Raw genomic sequence first — 16,059 nt, 5'->3', positions numbered from 1 at the left:
AAACTTTATCCCCACGCCTTCGAATTCTTATTAGTCGGTTTGTACTTTCATTTACTTTAATTCTTATCCCTTCCCTCGGGCTCATTATTTTAATGTAATATGTTTCCATTACCCAACTTGCGTTTTTCCTTTATTATTAAACATTTTACTTATTTGATTCGAACACTCTCTTTCTTTTTCTTTTTAATAACCCTTAGATCCGTCTCTTTTATCAATGTCCCGACGGTTCATTTCTTAAGCCTTATTTGGTAAAACCACTGCTATTGTTATACGGCTTTTGTGGTTTACTCGCTTTCATTCCAAGACTTTTAAAACGTTCCTTTTACCAATCTTTTATACAATCACACCCATCAATGTGATTATTGTTCTTCCTCGCAAGGATTTGATGAATAATATGTTACTTGGATAGTTACCCATACCCAAGTTTCTAAATCCACATTTATTGATACTTCATTATTCACAGTGAGAATCTATTTTTTATAAAAATAAAAATAAAATAATAATACGTATTATCTCTTTAGCTTCTTTCTCGGGGATAATTCTGTCCGAGCCTTAATTTCTCATTTTTGACCTTAATCCATTGTAACAATAACATAACCAATTCATTTTATTTTATTATTCCATGTTGTTGTATGGAATTTACCCACATCGTTTATCAATATAGACGATGTTTCTACATGTTTTATTTGGTTTGGCCAAGTCTATAACCTTGTCTTCGCCATGTATTATTATTGCAAATTCCGGGTTCGAGTGCACGCGCACTCCTTTCCATTGCAATATCTATCGAGATTACTTTTACCTCGGTTTCACATACTCGCCATTATTTATTTATTTATTTATATACTTATATATATATATATATATATATATATATATTTCTTTCACAGAATTTATTCATTTCACTAATCATATATGCCCATATGCAACTATCGTTCATTATGTGAATTATCACATTCTACTTGTCTTATCGTAATTTATAACGTGTACCTGATTGATACTCACCCTGATGTACTCCGTTGTCTCAAGTCATCACTTGATTTAAGTTCTTTGTTAGCATGTTCTTTGTCATGCTTCCGAACCTTCCTCCATCTAGATTATTTATCTCCCGTCATCTTCAGATGCGGTTATCATATCATTCGAACATTTTTAATTTGTTATTAATCTTGCTATTCGATGTTGCCCGTATTATCATACGAGGCATCCAAATATACTTATTTCATAAGTACTTATCTTATAGTCAATCTATGGTTAGGGTTTATACTACCTAATCATCTTTTATCAACACTAGACATCTCGAATCTGTAATGTTTATGTCACTATAAAAATTTCGTTTTATAACATATGCACCATTCACTTTGGTTTAGCCAAGTTTACCACTTGCATAAACCATTCATGTTTAATGCACTTTCCGGGTTTGTGTGTGTTAACACGCTATTCCTGTGCACATCAAATCAATTTCCTTTCTCTAATATGCAAATAAAAATTTACTGCATGATTAATTCTTACCGGATGTTTGATCAAGCTTGAACCGAACACACTTTGTCAACAACCTTGAGCTCTGATTACCAACTTGTAACACTCGTCTTATAATTTCATTTTATAACCATAAAATACGGACTATTTAAATACGAAATACATGACCAACAAAACTTAGTTAATAACTAAGATGTACGTCATTATAGTATTTAAACATAGTCTACTAACTAGATTAAAATGTTCAATATTTAAAAGAGTTTACAAAACAACATGTTTTAAACTAGATTAGATTAGCGCGGAAGCATTCAAAACTTGTGTTCGGTTCTTGATTCCATTGCTTGATCAACATCCACAACAAACGAGCATCACCTATGGTCAAAACCACATTAATCGTTAGTTTTGACATCTTAATATTAAGTAAAAACGAGTTCTATTGCTTAAATAATGAAAAACAAACAAATTACTGCCAAACTGTGAGCCACGGTTCAGAACCGTGGCCTACGGTTCGCCCAGCTCAAAACATAACTGCTAGACTGTAAGTCACGGTTCAGGACCGTGACCCACGGTTCGCCCAACTCCAAACAGAATTGCCAGACTATGAGTCACGGTTCAGGACCGTGACCCACGGTTCGCCCAGCTCAGCCTTCTTATATTTTTTTTCTGCTTAATTCCTTATAACTTTTTATTTACATATCCGTTTTAGCCGATTCTTTTTCCTATATGTCCGTATTAAAATTACGGATCTAACCATATAAATTTCACTTAACGAAACCCGGATTATGAACGAGTGGTCCACAAAATCCTAGTTTCGATTATTCAACCCATTAACTATGTGTGCAAATTGTTCGCCAACTTATTCTTTGGCATTCTAATCTTATTTACCCATCATCCAGGGCTTACGATCACTAGCGTATCAATACCAAGTCCATGGTTTTACGCTCTTGTGATCCACCATCGCCATAAGCTATTCAAAACACATTCTTACTATCTACTAAAAAATTAATCGACCCGTTTGGCTCATTTATGTAATCCTCCGTTTCCAGTGACTACCAAACATTTTCTAATCAAGTTTTTGACTCGTTTATCTAATAGTGATCTTCGTCACTTTTATTAACGAATATCTTGTCTTAAAAACACAATTTCAAACGACCGTAATTCTAATTAACATAATGTAACGGAACAAGGTTACATACCTGCATAATTCAACGTCATTGATTTTCCAACCATAATTACCCATTCCCGGGCTTGTCCATCTTAGTGTATCATCTCCATTCCATGGTTTACGTTCTTATAACTCAAATTTAACGAGAGACGTTCAAGTCACTTCAAACACTACCATTTCGACCATTATTTTAATTCATTCTTTATCTAGTGAAATTTCATCACTTAATGTAAATTCTAAACATGACTAATTTAAACAACATTATCAATAAACATACCTAACCAAACATTTATTTTGACCCGTTTGGTTTGTCGAGTGAGTCACATCACTTCATTGACATTCCAAAATACTTTAACCATTCGTTTTGACCCGTTTGGTTATCGAGTGAATTCCATCACTGCATGGACTTACCAAACGCAACCATTTTCGCTATATTAACATTAAACATATTTACGACTACACTTGTCTACATAAATGTAAAGAGACGACAAGTCGCGTACCTTTAAAGCGTTCCCTTCAAGCGTGTGTCCGCTCCGGCTTGTCCGCTTGAAGACCCGGTTTCCTTGCCTAAAGAGTTCAATCTACAAACCGTTTAGAACCCTTTTTATAAGTCTTAACGCAAAATTTGTCATATCCATCAAACATGCGTTTTTGTCTGATTTTCAACAATTATCTTTCATTTAGGCATTTTAACGAACACCTAACGGGCATAATTTTACATATTTAAAATCAAGTTCATAACTTGTTAATTTTGCCCAATATAAACACACAATTCAATTCCATTAAGTCAAGCATGCATACTAATCTCTAAATCATTTCATAGAAATCAAGTAACACCACTTTTGATAGTCGTGATTCTTGTGTTCATCTTATTTTTACAAAACCCATTTAACTTATCAATGGATTATCATGAATTTCATAAATTAAACACTAATTCGACATGTTATTGACTAGGGTTTACTCCTAGACATGTTTTTATTGCTAATCTCATCTAAACATCAAATAATCAAGCCTAGATTTCGATTTTCACAAATCATCAAGAATTTGAGATGAAACCAAATTGTAAATTTTGACATACCTTATGATCACTAATTTATGCTTGGATATTGATTTGGGACTGATTTGGCCCTTCAATTTGTCAATTTTTGAGCTAGTTAGGGTTTATGTGGGGAGCCCCTAGCTTCTCTGGAGAGTTCGACCAGAACACACACTTAAAGTGTGTATTTTGGTGTCTAGTGTTTTAATTAAAGCAAACTTGTTTCAAGTTTGCTACAATTGACCCCTATACTTTATTCCAAGTAACATAGAGTGTTACATTAACCAATTTTCTTTATTACTACAAGACAACTAACTAACTAGGTTACTTATTCCTAGTTAGTTTATTTTGTTTATTACGGCCTGAAACCTTCCTTACGTAGTTTATTGTTTTAAACCAAACAAACTTAGTTTCATTTTTAAGGCATTCCTTCTTTTTAGTCTATAGTTATCATTTGTATTAACGTGTACGTCTTCCATGTGCAATGCCTCATGGGCCGTACTTTTATCATGTATTTCTTATCTTTTTCGTCTATTTGACCGAATTGTTATTTGATCACCCGGTCACTAAGCCTATCAACATGTTTACTTCACGCTAATCTTATATTGACGAGCGCTTTACATAGTTCATAACCTTTCTTTGACTTCGAATGGTTTTACCGGCTAGATGGATTAGTCGTCGTTACTTCAGATTCAGATTCAATTCAGGAAGCAGATGATTGGAGCGCAGGAATCAATGCAAAACCCTCACCCTCAAAATCAACCAGAAACCAAAGGAAAAAGGGCAGATAATGGCTGATGGTTCTTCGTTGAGGAAACCAAACATAGACGGAAATGATAGGTCTGGTAACCGGAAGAGAAAAAACCCTAGTGCATATTCAATCTTCATTGCTTCATTAAAATTACAACACACGATAAAATGCTTGGAACTCACCTGATAACAAATAATCAGTTCAAACTTTCAACAATCGACATCTGGTCCTTGTTTTTCCACGTCAATATGTCACTTTGTGTGTTGACGAAGCTGACAAACACATTGGTATTTTCTCAAAATGTGCAAACTTGAAGAATCTCACATTAAAGGAGTTTGCAACAACGGGATCAGATGGTTTGAGTATCTTTCATCCTCGTTTGGCTAATCTCACACAATGATGAACAGATGATGTCAGATAATACTTCATTTGTCGAGAAACCATACTGTCAAGAAACTAACATCTTTTAATACTTCATTGCGTATGTGCTTGTGCTGTAGAAACCGGTGATGAATTTGTGTATCTAAATCAGGTTCTCTGCCTTAGATCGGTCATTCCTTGTGATAAATGAACATTGTATTCTTGTCTTTTAGAAGAGTTTGTATTGAACCAAGAATACTTATACTCTTCTAGCAGAACCCGACACGTCTTCTATCATGTGACGGACACAGGTGCAAGAGAATGGCGAGTTATTTTCAGTTATTTCTGTTGATCCACAAATTCCATTGTTTAAATCAGAATCAGGTTCTCAAAACAAGGATCGTTCTAATAGATTAAAGAGAATAAACCAATTTTTACCATTTTTTACCCATAGTATACGGGCCGTATAACAATATACGGCCCGTATACATCGTTCGTATACATTGTATACGATCGGTAAAAAATTTTTTTACCGAGAGTATACGGCCGTATAAACCGTATACGACCTGTATACATATGGTAAAAACCTCTGTAATCTTTATATAGTGTGTGATTTGACCGATTGTATTAAGTTATCTCTGTTGAATTTGATTTCAACAAATCTTTTCCTTTTCCTTCAATTTCTAGAACATTCTCCGTAACATGAAGAGAAATCAATTGTATTATTTAGTTGCTTCTCTTGTTAAGTTTCTGAACCAACCGAAATCCACAAATTCCAACAGTTACTTCATTTTTACCGTCCGGTTTCCAAACTCTTTCACTCAAAGTTAATATTCACTGTGGTGGATGCAAGCATAAAGTTAGAAAAATACTCAAGAAGATTGAAGAGTACACAACTGAAGGTTCAGTGCACGAAAAGTTTCTTACGAATGATATGTATCAGGAAGCTCAGTATCAACAACTTGTGAGTGGGAATATGGCTATGAAGAATAGTATGGATAAACAATCACCGGTACGGATTTTGGTGTTTTGGTAGGTTGAAAGAGGTGAATGGTCCTTGTTTTTCCATGTATCAACAATCACCGGACGTGTCGGGTTCTTCTGCTTGTGTATGTGCTTGTGCTGTAGAAACCGATGATGAACTTGTGCTGTAGAAACTGGTGATGAACTTGTGTTGTAGAAACCGGTGATGAACTTGTGCTGTAGAAACCGGTGATGAACTTGTGCTGTAGAAACCGGTGATGAACTTGTGCTGTAGAAACCGGTGATGAACTTGTGCTGTACAAACCGGTGATGAACTTGTGCTGTAGAAACCGGTGATGAACTTGTGCTGTAGAAACCGGTGATGAACTTGTGCTGTAGAAACCGGTGATGAACTTGTGCTGTAGAAACCGGTGATGAACTTGTGCTGTAGAAACCGGTGATGAACTTGTGCTATAGAAACCGTTGATGAACTTGTGCTGTAGAAATCGGTGATGAACTTGTGCTGTAGAAACCGGTGATGAACTTGTGTTGTAGAAACCGGTGATGAACTTCTGTTGCTTCATTAAAATTACAACACACGATAAAATGCTTGTAAAATTGCATCAACTCTCCTATGTCAACATACTCTTCTCCAGACGCTTAGTTGTTATGAATGACAACTTGTGTTGTAGACGGAGATGATAGGCCTGGTAACCGGAAGAGAAAAAACGGCAGTGATTCGGAATGTTTCGAATCATCACAGAAGACGTGTCGGGTTCTTCTGCTAGTGATTCGGAACTTAAATCCACAATCAACGTATACAGATGCAAGAGAATGGCGAGTTATTTTCAGTTATTTCTGTTGATCCACAAATTCCATTGTTTAAATTAGAATCAGGTTCTCAAGACAAGGATCGTTCTAATGGATTAAAGAGAATAAACCAATTTTTTACCATTTTTACCCATAGTATACGGGCCGTATAACAATATACGACCCGTATACAATCATCGTATACATAGTATACGACCGGTAAAAACATTTGTTACCATTCGTATACGGCCGTATAAACAGTATACGACCCGTATACACATGGTAAAAAATGGTAATAAGTTGTGGTTCAGCCAAAATGACATCTAGCATTACTAACGATTCAAGTAAGTATCTAACAAATATTTCACTCCAGTAGCTGAAACCAAACGTAGACGGAGATGATAGGCCTGGTAACCGAAAGAGAAAAAACGGCAGTGATTCGGAATGTTTCGAATCATCACAGAAGACGTGTCGGGTTCTTCTGCTAGTAGTATGAGTCTGAGTCCATTGTGGTTCGTGAATGTTTCGAATCATCATAGAAGACGTGTCGGGTTCTTCTGCTAGTAGTATGAGTCTGAGTCCATGGCGAGTTATCTAAAATTTTGAAAATTCAGGTTTACCTTGTTAGTTTCTCAAAACACTAATAAACATCTGCTTCCTGAATTTGAATCAGAATGTTAACTCTTTCACTCATAAACATCTGCTTCCTGAATCTGAATCAGAATGTTAACTCTTTCACTCATCAACATCGAGAGTTGTATCGGAATCAAGCATTGGAAGGATTGTAGTAGTAGGACATTGGTACCACTGTGAAAGTTGCAGCAGGAAGCTCAACTTTAACGGACCGGTTATTCGACCGAGTAATCAATTGTATTTTTTTAGTTGATTCTCTTGTTAAATTTTTCTGATCCAACCGAAATCCACAAATTCAAGTCAAGGATCGTTCTAATAGATTAATGAGAATAAACCCTCGTTTCTTCATCTTCATCTTCATCTTCAAGAACAATGATCAACAGATGATGTTGGGAATTAAACGCATGTACGTGACAATTGTCACACCCCCAAATTCCACCTGCGGAGTAACATCCGCTTGAGGGCGTGACCGACCAGGATCCAACCACCAATTATACTAAGCATTGGTTAATAGTAAAGTAAAATGTTATCTCGAGTAGTTTAGCAACATCTTGATAGTAAGTTTAAACAAAACAGCGGAAGCATAAACCAAGTAGTTTTAAAAGACAGTTCATGGTTCAAGATAAATAAAACCCAACACACGGGTTTTGACGATCACTACACATTCCCAAGCAGCAGCTCCTCAGTCACTGGTTACCTGCAAAGCATGCAGTAAGGGGTCAACAATAATGCTGAGTGAGTTCACTAGTAGTCCAGTTTTAAATACCAAAAACTTGTTTCACCAGTTAATTTATCCGTTTATACATGCCATGGGGAGCTACCCCAAAAGTTAGCGACTAAACTGTTTTTCCAATACCGAACACTAGGTAACCGTTTGCGTTTCCGCAGGATGCCCCGATGTCAATGTTCTATCATCATTGACGGATGCCTGAGTACATTAGTTCACGACCGATCCCATACCATGGCACGGTGTGAGGTTGGTAAAACCTAAATAGCGCTATCAACTAATAACCCGTTCGCCTGGCCCCGGCGACTAATCGGTATTATGTAGTAGGGACTTGAGTGATAGAGTTGCGTTTAGTGCCGTTTGGTTGCATTTCGTATAAACAGTAATTAACCAAAAGGTTTCCCAATGACAAGGGAAGGAAAAGTAAGTTTGTTCCCAGTAACTAGGGAAGGAATGTAAATGGTATCCCCTTTACAAGGGGATAGGGTTGTTTTAGTCTCGTGTCCCAAACCACCGGGACGCATGCTTTTAAGTTGTGAACTCACCTTGGGTTGCTCGGTAGATTATTTTACCCGGTCAAGTATGTTGGTCACCACGTCCTAGCATGGTTACCAAGTATGGGTCAAGTTGGGTACAAATAAACACATAGCGAACACGTACGGCAAACACATATAGCAAACACATATAACATGCGTAACCACAAACAGTTGGGTTATTGGGTCAGCCCTAAACATACAATCAGTAGTAACAACATGTAGTCCAGTCAACAGAAAGCCCAACAGTCAAAGCCCAATAACAACAAAGTAGCCCAGTCGAGACATGGGTGGTTGCGACTCGCAACCGAGGTTACGACTCGCAACCGAGGTCACGGTTCATCACGTTTTGGTTACGACTTAGCAGCAATGGTTACGTCTCGCAACCGGATTCGACACGCGTTGATTGCGACTCGCAACTGGGAGGTCTCGACAAAGCTTGATGTGGTCTCGAGTCGCAACCAAAGGTTGCGACTCGCAACCGTGATTACGTGCACAGCAATCATCTAGAACCTGCAATATGTACTGACCAATAGGATTGTATTTTTGTGTGAGTTTGTACTATCCAATAATAATCCTTAAACATGTTTTCTTGTCTGTTTTGTGCACAATTCGGATCAAACTTAGCATATTTGAATGTTCATAAAATCTTCATACATGTTCTTCATTTATTCAAACATCCGAAATATGTATTTTACAACACTATCATGAGGACTTAACCAATCAATCATAACAAGCCGGATAACACACAATTCATGAACATTCAACCCTAAATCATGCATAAATCCTCTAACCAAACCCTTATCATTACCCGGATAACCAAACCATTCAACATCACAACCATTCTTGCATTTAAAGCACACAAACAAGATATCAAAGCAACACTAACCGTTTACCTATATTACACCTTTTTTGATTCACACAATGAAGCATCAATAAGCATACACAACAAACATCATAAAAACACTAACCAATAGAGATTCAAGGTGTGAGGGTATGATGGATCGATGAGTGAGCTTCCGGTTGGTGATTCCGAGCTAGAGCCGAGGTGTTCTTGTTGTTGGTTGATCCGAGAGGGAAAAGGAGAGGAGAGGGAGGTGATTCTTTGTGAGGGTTTTAGGGTTTTAGTGAGAGGTAGAGAGTGTGTGTGAGTGAGAGAATGTTGGAGTGTCAAAATGAGGGAAGTGTGACTTATGTGGGGATTTTATAACCCATTCAAGGGCCATGCTCCCTCATGGGTTTCCGATTTCGTGTGAGGCTAAAGGAAGCGGCCCAATCGGCCCATCAGTTCACTATTCACTCGAGACCGGGTGGTCTCGAGTCGGGTTCGCGGTCTCGACTCACTTCTACTCTAATATATATATATATATATATATATATATATTTATATCATACATACACACAACACATTATCGGCACATAGCACAAAGGAGTCACCATTTTCATTTTATAACACATATGCACGCAAAGTTACATCAAAAGGTTTCCCGGGAAAATCCGAAGTGTCACAACAATGATCTACACAAACTCTTCTACATCTTTTAACCAATTGTCCATCACTTAAGACCTTGAAAGATTTTTTGAAATCGAAGAAAAGAGAAACTAGCAGAAGACGTGTAGGGTTCTTCCAACAAACAGTGTATGTGCTTGTGCTGTAGAAACCAGTGATGAATTTGTGTATCTAAATCAGGTTCCCTGCCTTAGATCGGTCATTCCTTGTGATACATGAACGTTGTATTCTTGTCTTTCAGAAGAGTTGGTATTGAAACAATTCAAGTCAAGGATCCTTCTAATAGATTAATGAGAATAAACCCTCGTTTCTTCATCTACATCTTCATCTTCAAGAACAATGATGAACATATGATGTTGGGAATTAAACGCATGTACGTGACAAAACAAGGATCGTTCTAATAGATTAAAGAGAATAAAGCAAGGACAGATAATACTTCATTTGTCGAGAAACCATATTGTCAAGAAACTAACATCTTTTACTCATAAACCCTTGAATCCCAACGCTTCTCTAAAAGAGCCTGTATTAGAAACCATCCTATGTCTTTTACCAACCGAAGAGGCAACAATGACAGATAATACTTCATTTGTCGAGAAACCATATTGTCAAGAAACTAACATCTTTTAATACATCATTTGTAACCATAAGGATGATGCAAATTTGTACGTAAAGATCTCTACACAAACTCTTCTACATCTTTTAACCAATTGTCCATCACTTAAGACCTTGAAAGATTTGTTGAAATCGAAGAAAAGAGTAACTAGCAGAAGACGTGTAGGGTTCTTCCAACAAACTGTGTATGTGCTTGTGCTGTAGAAACCGGTGATGAATTTGTGTATCTAAATCAGGTTCCCTGCCTTAGATCGGTCATTACTTGTGATACATGAACGTTGTATTCTTGTCTTTCAGAAGAGTTGGAAACAAACCAACAAAATCCTTATACTCTTCTAGCAGAACCCGACACGTCTTCTATGATGATTCGGAACATTCACAAACCACAATGGACTCAGACTAATACTACTCACCCTCCCCTGAGGAAAAGTTTTCCCGACGACTCAAGACAAAGCAGTTGGTTTGGGTTCATATCAGCGTTGTTTATCACCCTGTGTAAGCATTGGAAGCCCGACCACTAGCAGAATCATTGCATTACATCCCCATTGAAAACAAGTGATTAAAACGCTTCTCCTTACAACTCTCATCAAATGCCTCACCCTTCCTGTTTATTACAGTCACATGACACGTTTTTTTGTTTTTCAATCTTTGTTACTTGTTAAAGTTTTATTTTTTTCTACTTTTAGAAAGATTTGACCACCTAACGACTGTAAAATGTCTCGTGTGATTGACACCTTAAATCCATTAAATACTTTGGGTAAAATCTAATTTTCTTTTCATACGGGCCGTATACAGTTATACGGCCCGTATACATTGTTCGTATCCATTGTATACGACCAGCCAAATTCTTTACACATGGTGTATACGGGCCGTATACAGTTATACGACCCGTATGGAATGAACAAAACTGACAAAGTCTGAAGGCACAGACTTTGTTAGTTTTATTTTATTATATACGGGCCGTATAACTGTATACGGCCCGTATACACCATGTGTAAATAAGGATTTGCCATGTGTTAATATTAGGACCCTAAAGCAAACTTGTTTCAAGTTTGCTACAATTGACCCCTATACTTTATTCCAAGTCACATAGAGTGTTACATTAACCAATTTTCTTTATTACTACAAGACAACTAACTAACTAGGTTACCTATTCCTAGTTAGTTTATTTTGTTTATTACTAACATTAAATTTTTAAATATAAAATTTGTATTTTTGGGGTGTTACAATTCCCGAGCTTAAAGCTCATCCCTACACTTGCACCCACTGATTTGCAATACAATGGGCACTCAAAACCAGCCCCTAGTAAGTTAGAAAACCATTTGCAACCCACCAAATCAGCTGGAACAGGCTGGAAATAGCTGGAACACATTTCTGCTGACCTGGGACACCTTTGCGGACCGTAAGAGGTCCCATACGGTCCGTAAGGACCTAAGGTGCTGGCAGGAAGTTTCAAACTTTGGCAGAACAGGCCCCTGCATGCTTAAAACTTGATTTTTGACACGTTTAAGCCCCGTTAACCTCATTTCAAGGCTCTAAAATGAAGTTAAAGTATAGGGAACATGAAACATGCTCAAAAATATGTCGGATGTCGGTTCGTTTGGCCGTACGGTTGCGTTGTTCGGTTAATTACGACAGAAATCGTAACGGACGCAAAAACGATCCAAATTACGCGACGAGTGGAATTTTATCATGCCAAACACTAAAATAAAATATTTTAATGCTTACATAAATTTTGGATGTCCGGATATATTCAGAACGTAAGATATGCGCGAAAATGCAAACTTATGCACTTTTTGACGCTTTTAGTCCCTGAATGAGCATAAAGTTTATTTTTGCGCACCAAACACCTCAAAGCCTATTTCTAAGCTATGTAAAGGTTATTTAGGGCATATTTAACTTATGATCAAGTTCCGGAATGTTCGTTACAGTACAAGTCGACATACTTTCGCAATTTGTCGAATTTAGTCCCTGTAAGCGAATAAACTTGATTTCGGCATACCAAACCATCCAAAACTTATTTCTAAGTTATGTAAAGGTTATTTAAGGTATGTTAAGCCTATGTAACTGTTCTGGAGTGTTTGTTGCATTAAACTGGTTATATTTACGCATCAGATCGCGTATAACCTTCCAGGAAGCGATTTAAAGCCCGAAATCGAACAAGAATTGATATGTGCAAGCAATACACATATTTTTACAAATCCCAAGTATGAAACACAATATTTCATTGATTTAGTATTTGTTTGATGGTCACAGTGACACAGGTGTCACAATAGCGATGATCATCAAAATGAAGAGGCTCCGACAACGCCATTCAAAATCGTAAATCAACAAACTTCGACGTTATTCACGAACCTGTTCGCTGGCAACATCCCATTATACGAGGCAGCTGCAGTACAAGAAAACCTCACCGCATTCGATACTTCAGATCAGCCTAGGGCTGATACGGATGATTTCACGATACCACCAGTGGATGCCACAAAGGTCTACAAAAGAAGAAACCAGGCTGGTGAAGATTCGATTGACGAATGTTACATACCATCAACTACCGATTGGTTTGAGGGCTGGAATCCTAATGAACATATTTCAAAGTTGAACCTAGAAGAAATGGGCATCGGGACACAAACGCAAAAAGAGCTTGACTACTGCTCCACTCCGCTTCAACTAACCGGGGTGATCTGTGATGAAGCTGCGCGGGAAGCCTCAAACAAAAATAAGAAGGTACGTTGTTTTAGATTTTTGTTTATGATATTATGAATAAGGCATGCTTTAAGAACCTCATATTACAATATAATGCTTGTTTATGATGTTAGAAAAATAACGCCTGTACATTACGAAAAATCACGCTAGTTAAAAAATTAATAACACATGTTAGTTTAAGAAATTAATAAGAGGCCCATTTGTTCAGATGGGTTTCAAATTGGAAGTATGCTGCTGCTGGTTACAAGACCTGGGCCTGGACAGCTACTATAACTGGGTCAAGTTAGTTTAAGAAATTAATAAGAGGCCCATTAGCATAAGCCTTGATGTCATAAATAGTGGAATGGGCTTCTAATGATATAGACTACCCAGGAGATTAAGCTGTTGGGCCAATTTATTAGGAGAAACATTGGCCTGTTTGGGCCAATTTATTAGGAGTAACAATGGCCTGTTTGGAAAAAATTGAACTAAATTTGCTTTGAAATCAAGCCCATGATTAACAACAAAAATGGACAAGAACATAAATAAAAATTACGCTAGTTACCTAGATAATGACGCATGATATTGCTAAAAATGAAAATTACGCTTCTTAGATCGATAATCACGCATGATATTGATAAAACTCCAATTCTGCAGCTTTTGTTGAAAACAATGGACAAGAATATAAATAAATACATTTCTCTAGTTACGGAAATGAACAATATCATTACGGACGTAAAGGAAAAGTGTTTCTGGGATCCAGATATAATGAGAATGTGTAAAAGATGGGATGATGTAGTTAAAAATACCGTGACGACTAATCAAGTAAGCTCTGGTGGTGAGGAGGCGTTTCAAAACAAAGTTGTAAAGGATGGGGAAACAATTCAAGAGTTAGGAGTGGATGGAGATGCAACCGTGGAAGATGAAAACACAGGAAAAACAAAAGGTAGATAAGAATTTCTGTTATTTCTTAAGAGTAACAATAATTTAAGTTCAATATTGACAACGTTTGTAATTTTACAAACAGTGACACAAGCAGACGTGGTACACCAAATGGACCAAGCTGTAAATTTAGGAGAGTGCAGTCAACAAAAAGCACAAAGTCAGAATACAATAACCGGGTCAATGTTGAATAAGCTTGAAAAGATAAACCCTGACGTTTATGGTAAAGGAATGCGTCCCACAACATCCGCTAAAGAAACAGAAGAAGTGACGGATGCGGAAATGCAGTCAGTGGAGACGCTTTTAAAATTGGCTCCCATCCTACAAACATCAAATGAAAGTAAGGAAAAAAATCCCGTGTCTGCTAACAAAAAGAAAATGGATGAAGAGAGACATACAGAACTAGTGAGAACGCATATCAAAATGTTGAGGGAAAAGAATGAAAAACGAATGGCAGAATTAGGTGACGCATACAAATCAGCTTACTGCAACAGGATAACCAGCTTATATGAGCCACTTCTGGAACGTGACCAAACGATCATCTGTTACCTATTAGCTCCGGTCGGGGATATTGGGTAAGATATTTTGTCTCTATTAAACCGCTTAAAATCTTGATCTCTTTTTAAACTGTCCTTTTTGGTTTTAAACAACAGCTCATTGATATACAAGTCTGAAAGTGGAGTCGAAACACTAAAAATCATTTTTGAAAGCTTTCACCCATCGTAATACATAGCTTCAAATGGAGTGGACGTGTTTGTAGATGTGTTAAACTTTGAAGAGAAAAAAAGGGACAAAAAATCATCACCCTACAGGCTGTTCTTCTTGCCAAGTACAATGATTGTAAGTTTTTCCATAATAATCACGCATGCATGTATTTTTCTTAGTTAATCACGCATGTATGTATTTTACAATGTTAAATCACACATATTGAATTTTAATCACGCAAGTTATTTGATAATCACGCATGTTGAAAGTTAATGCACACATGTTTAAGGTTAACCAAGCATGTTATACGATAATCACGCATGTTGAAAGTTAATGCACACATGTTTAAGGTTACCCAAGCATGCTATATGATAATCACGCCTGTTTAAGCTTAATGGACAAATGGAGTTTAATGAAAAAAATCACCATAATTTTTGCAGCTTGATGAAATTTTTGAGCCAAAATACATAGACAATGATCGATTGAAAGTATTTGCACCAACGGTAGACGATATACTGTGTAAGTATCAGGTCAAGAAAGTTGACACATTGGATCTTATCTTCATTCCAGTACTACTATCTGATCATTTCTAGTGCATATGCTTTAACTTGAAAAATGGCGAAATTGAGTTAATTGATAACTCTAGGTTTGACGAATCGTTTAGCACACGCTACCGTGGGCGGCCCGAAAAGCTGGTAAATCTTGAATACCTAGCTTTATATACAAAAAGGACTATATATTATAATGACTAGGTACTAATATGATTTTTTATCGTGATTATAGCGAAGAGTTCTAGTTCTATACCTAAAAGGCAAGATACGACGAAAAGAGTGGATAACAAACTTGGAAACAACAAGCATAATTCGAAAGGAGATGGATTGGAGAATTCTTCAAAACGGATTTGATTGTGGTGTCTTCACTATGAGACATATGGAGACGTACAAAGGCAAATCACCGTGGAATCCAGGGTTTGTGAACGAAGATAAAAAGAAGATTCAAGATTCACAACTTCGATTCTTGCGGTACCGATATCTTAGTAAGATTGTATTGTCCGACTACAATCTTATAAGGAAAGAAGTGTACGACAAAGCTAAGGAATTTACGAAGAACGCGAGCACCGTAGATGTTTTGTGCGATCTAGATAACAAAATTAAGGACCG

The sequence above is a fragment of the Helianthus annuus genome, chromosome 15, assembly GCF_002127325.2.
Source record: "Helianthus annuus cultivar XRQ/B chromosome 15, HanXRQr2.0-SUNRISE, whole genome shotgun sequence".
NCBI classification, from domain to species: domain Eukaryota; kingdom Viridiplantae; phylum Streptophyta; class Magnoliopsida; order Asterales; family Asteraceae; genus Helianthus; species Helianthus annuus.
The sequence above is the reverse complement of the archived record's forward strand: the minus strand, read 5'-3'. Positions refer to the sequence as shown.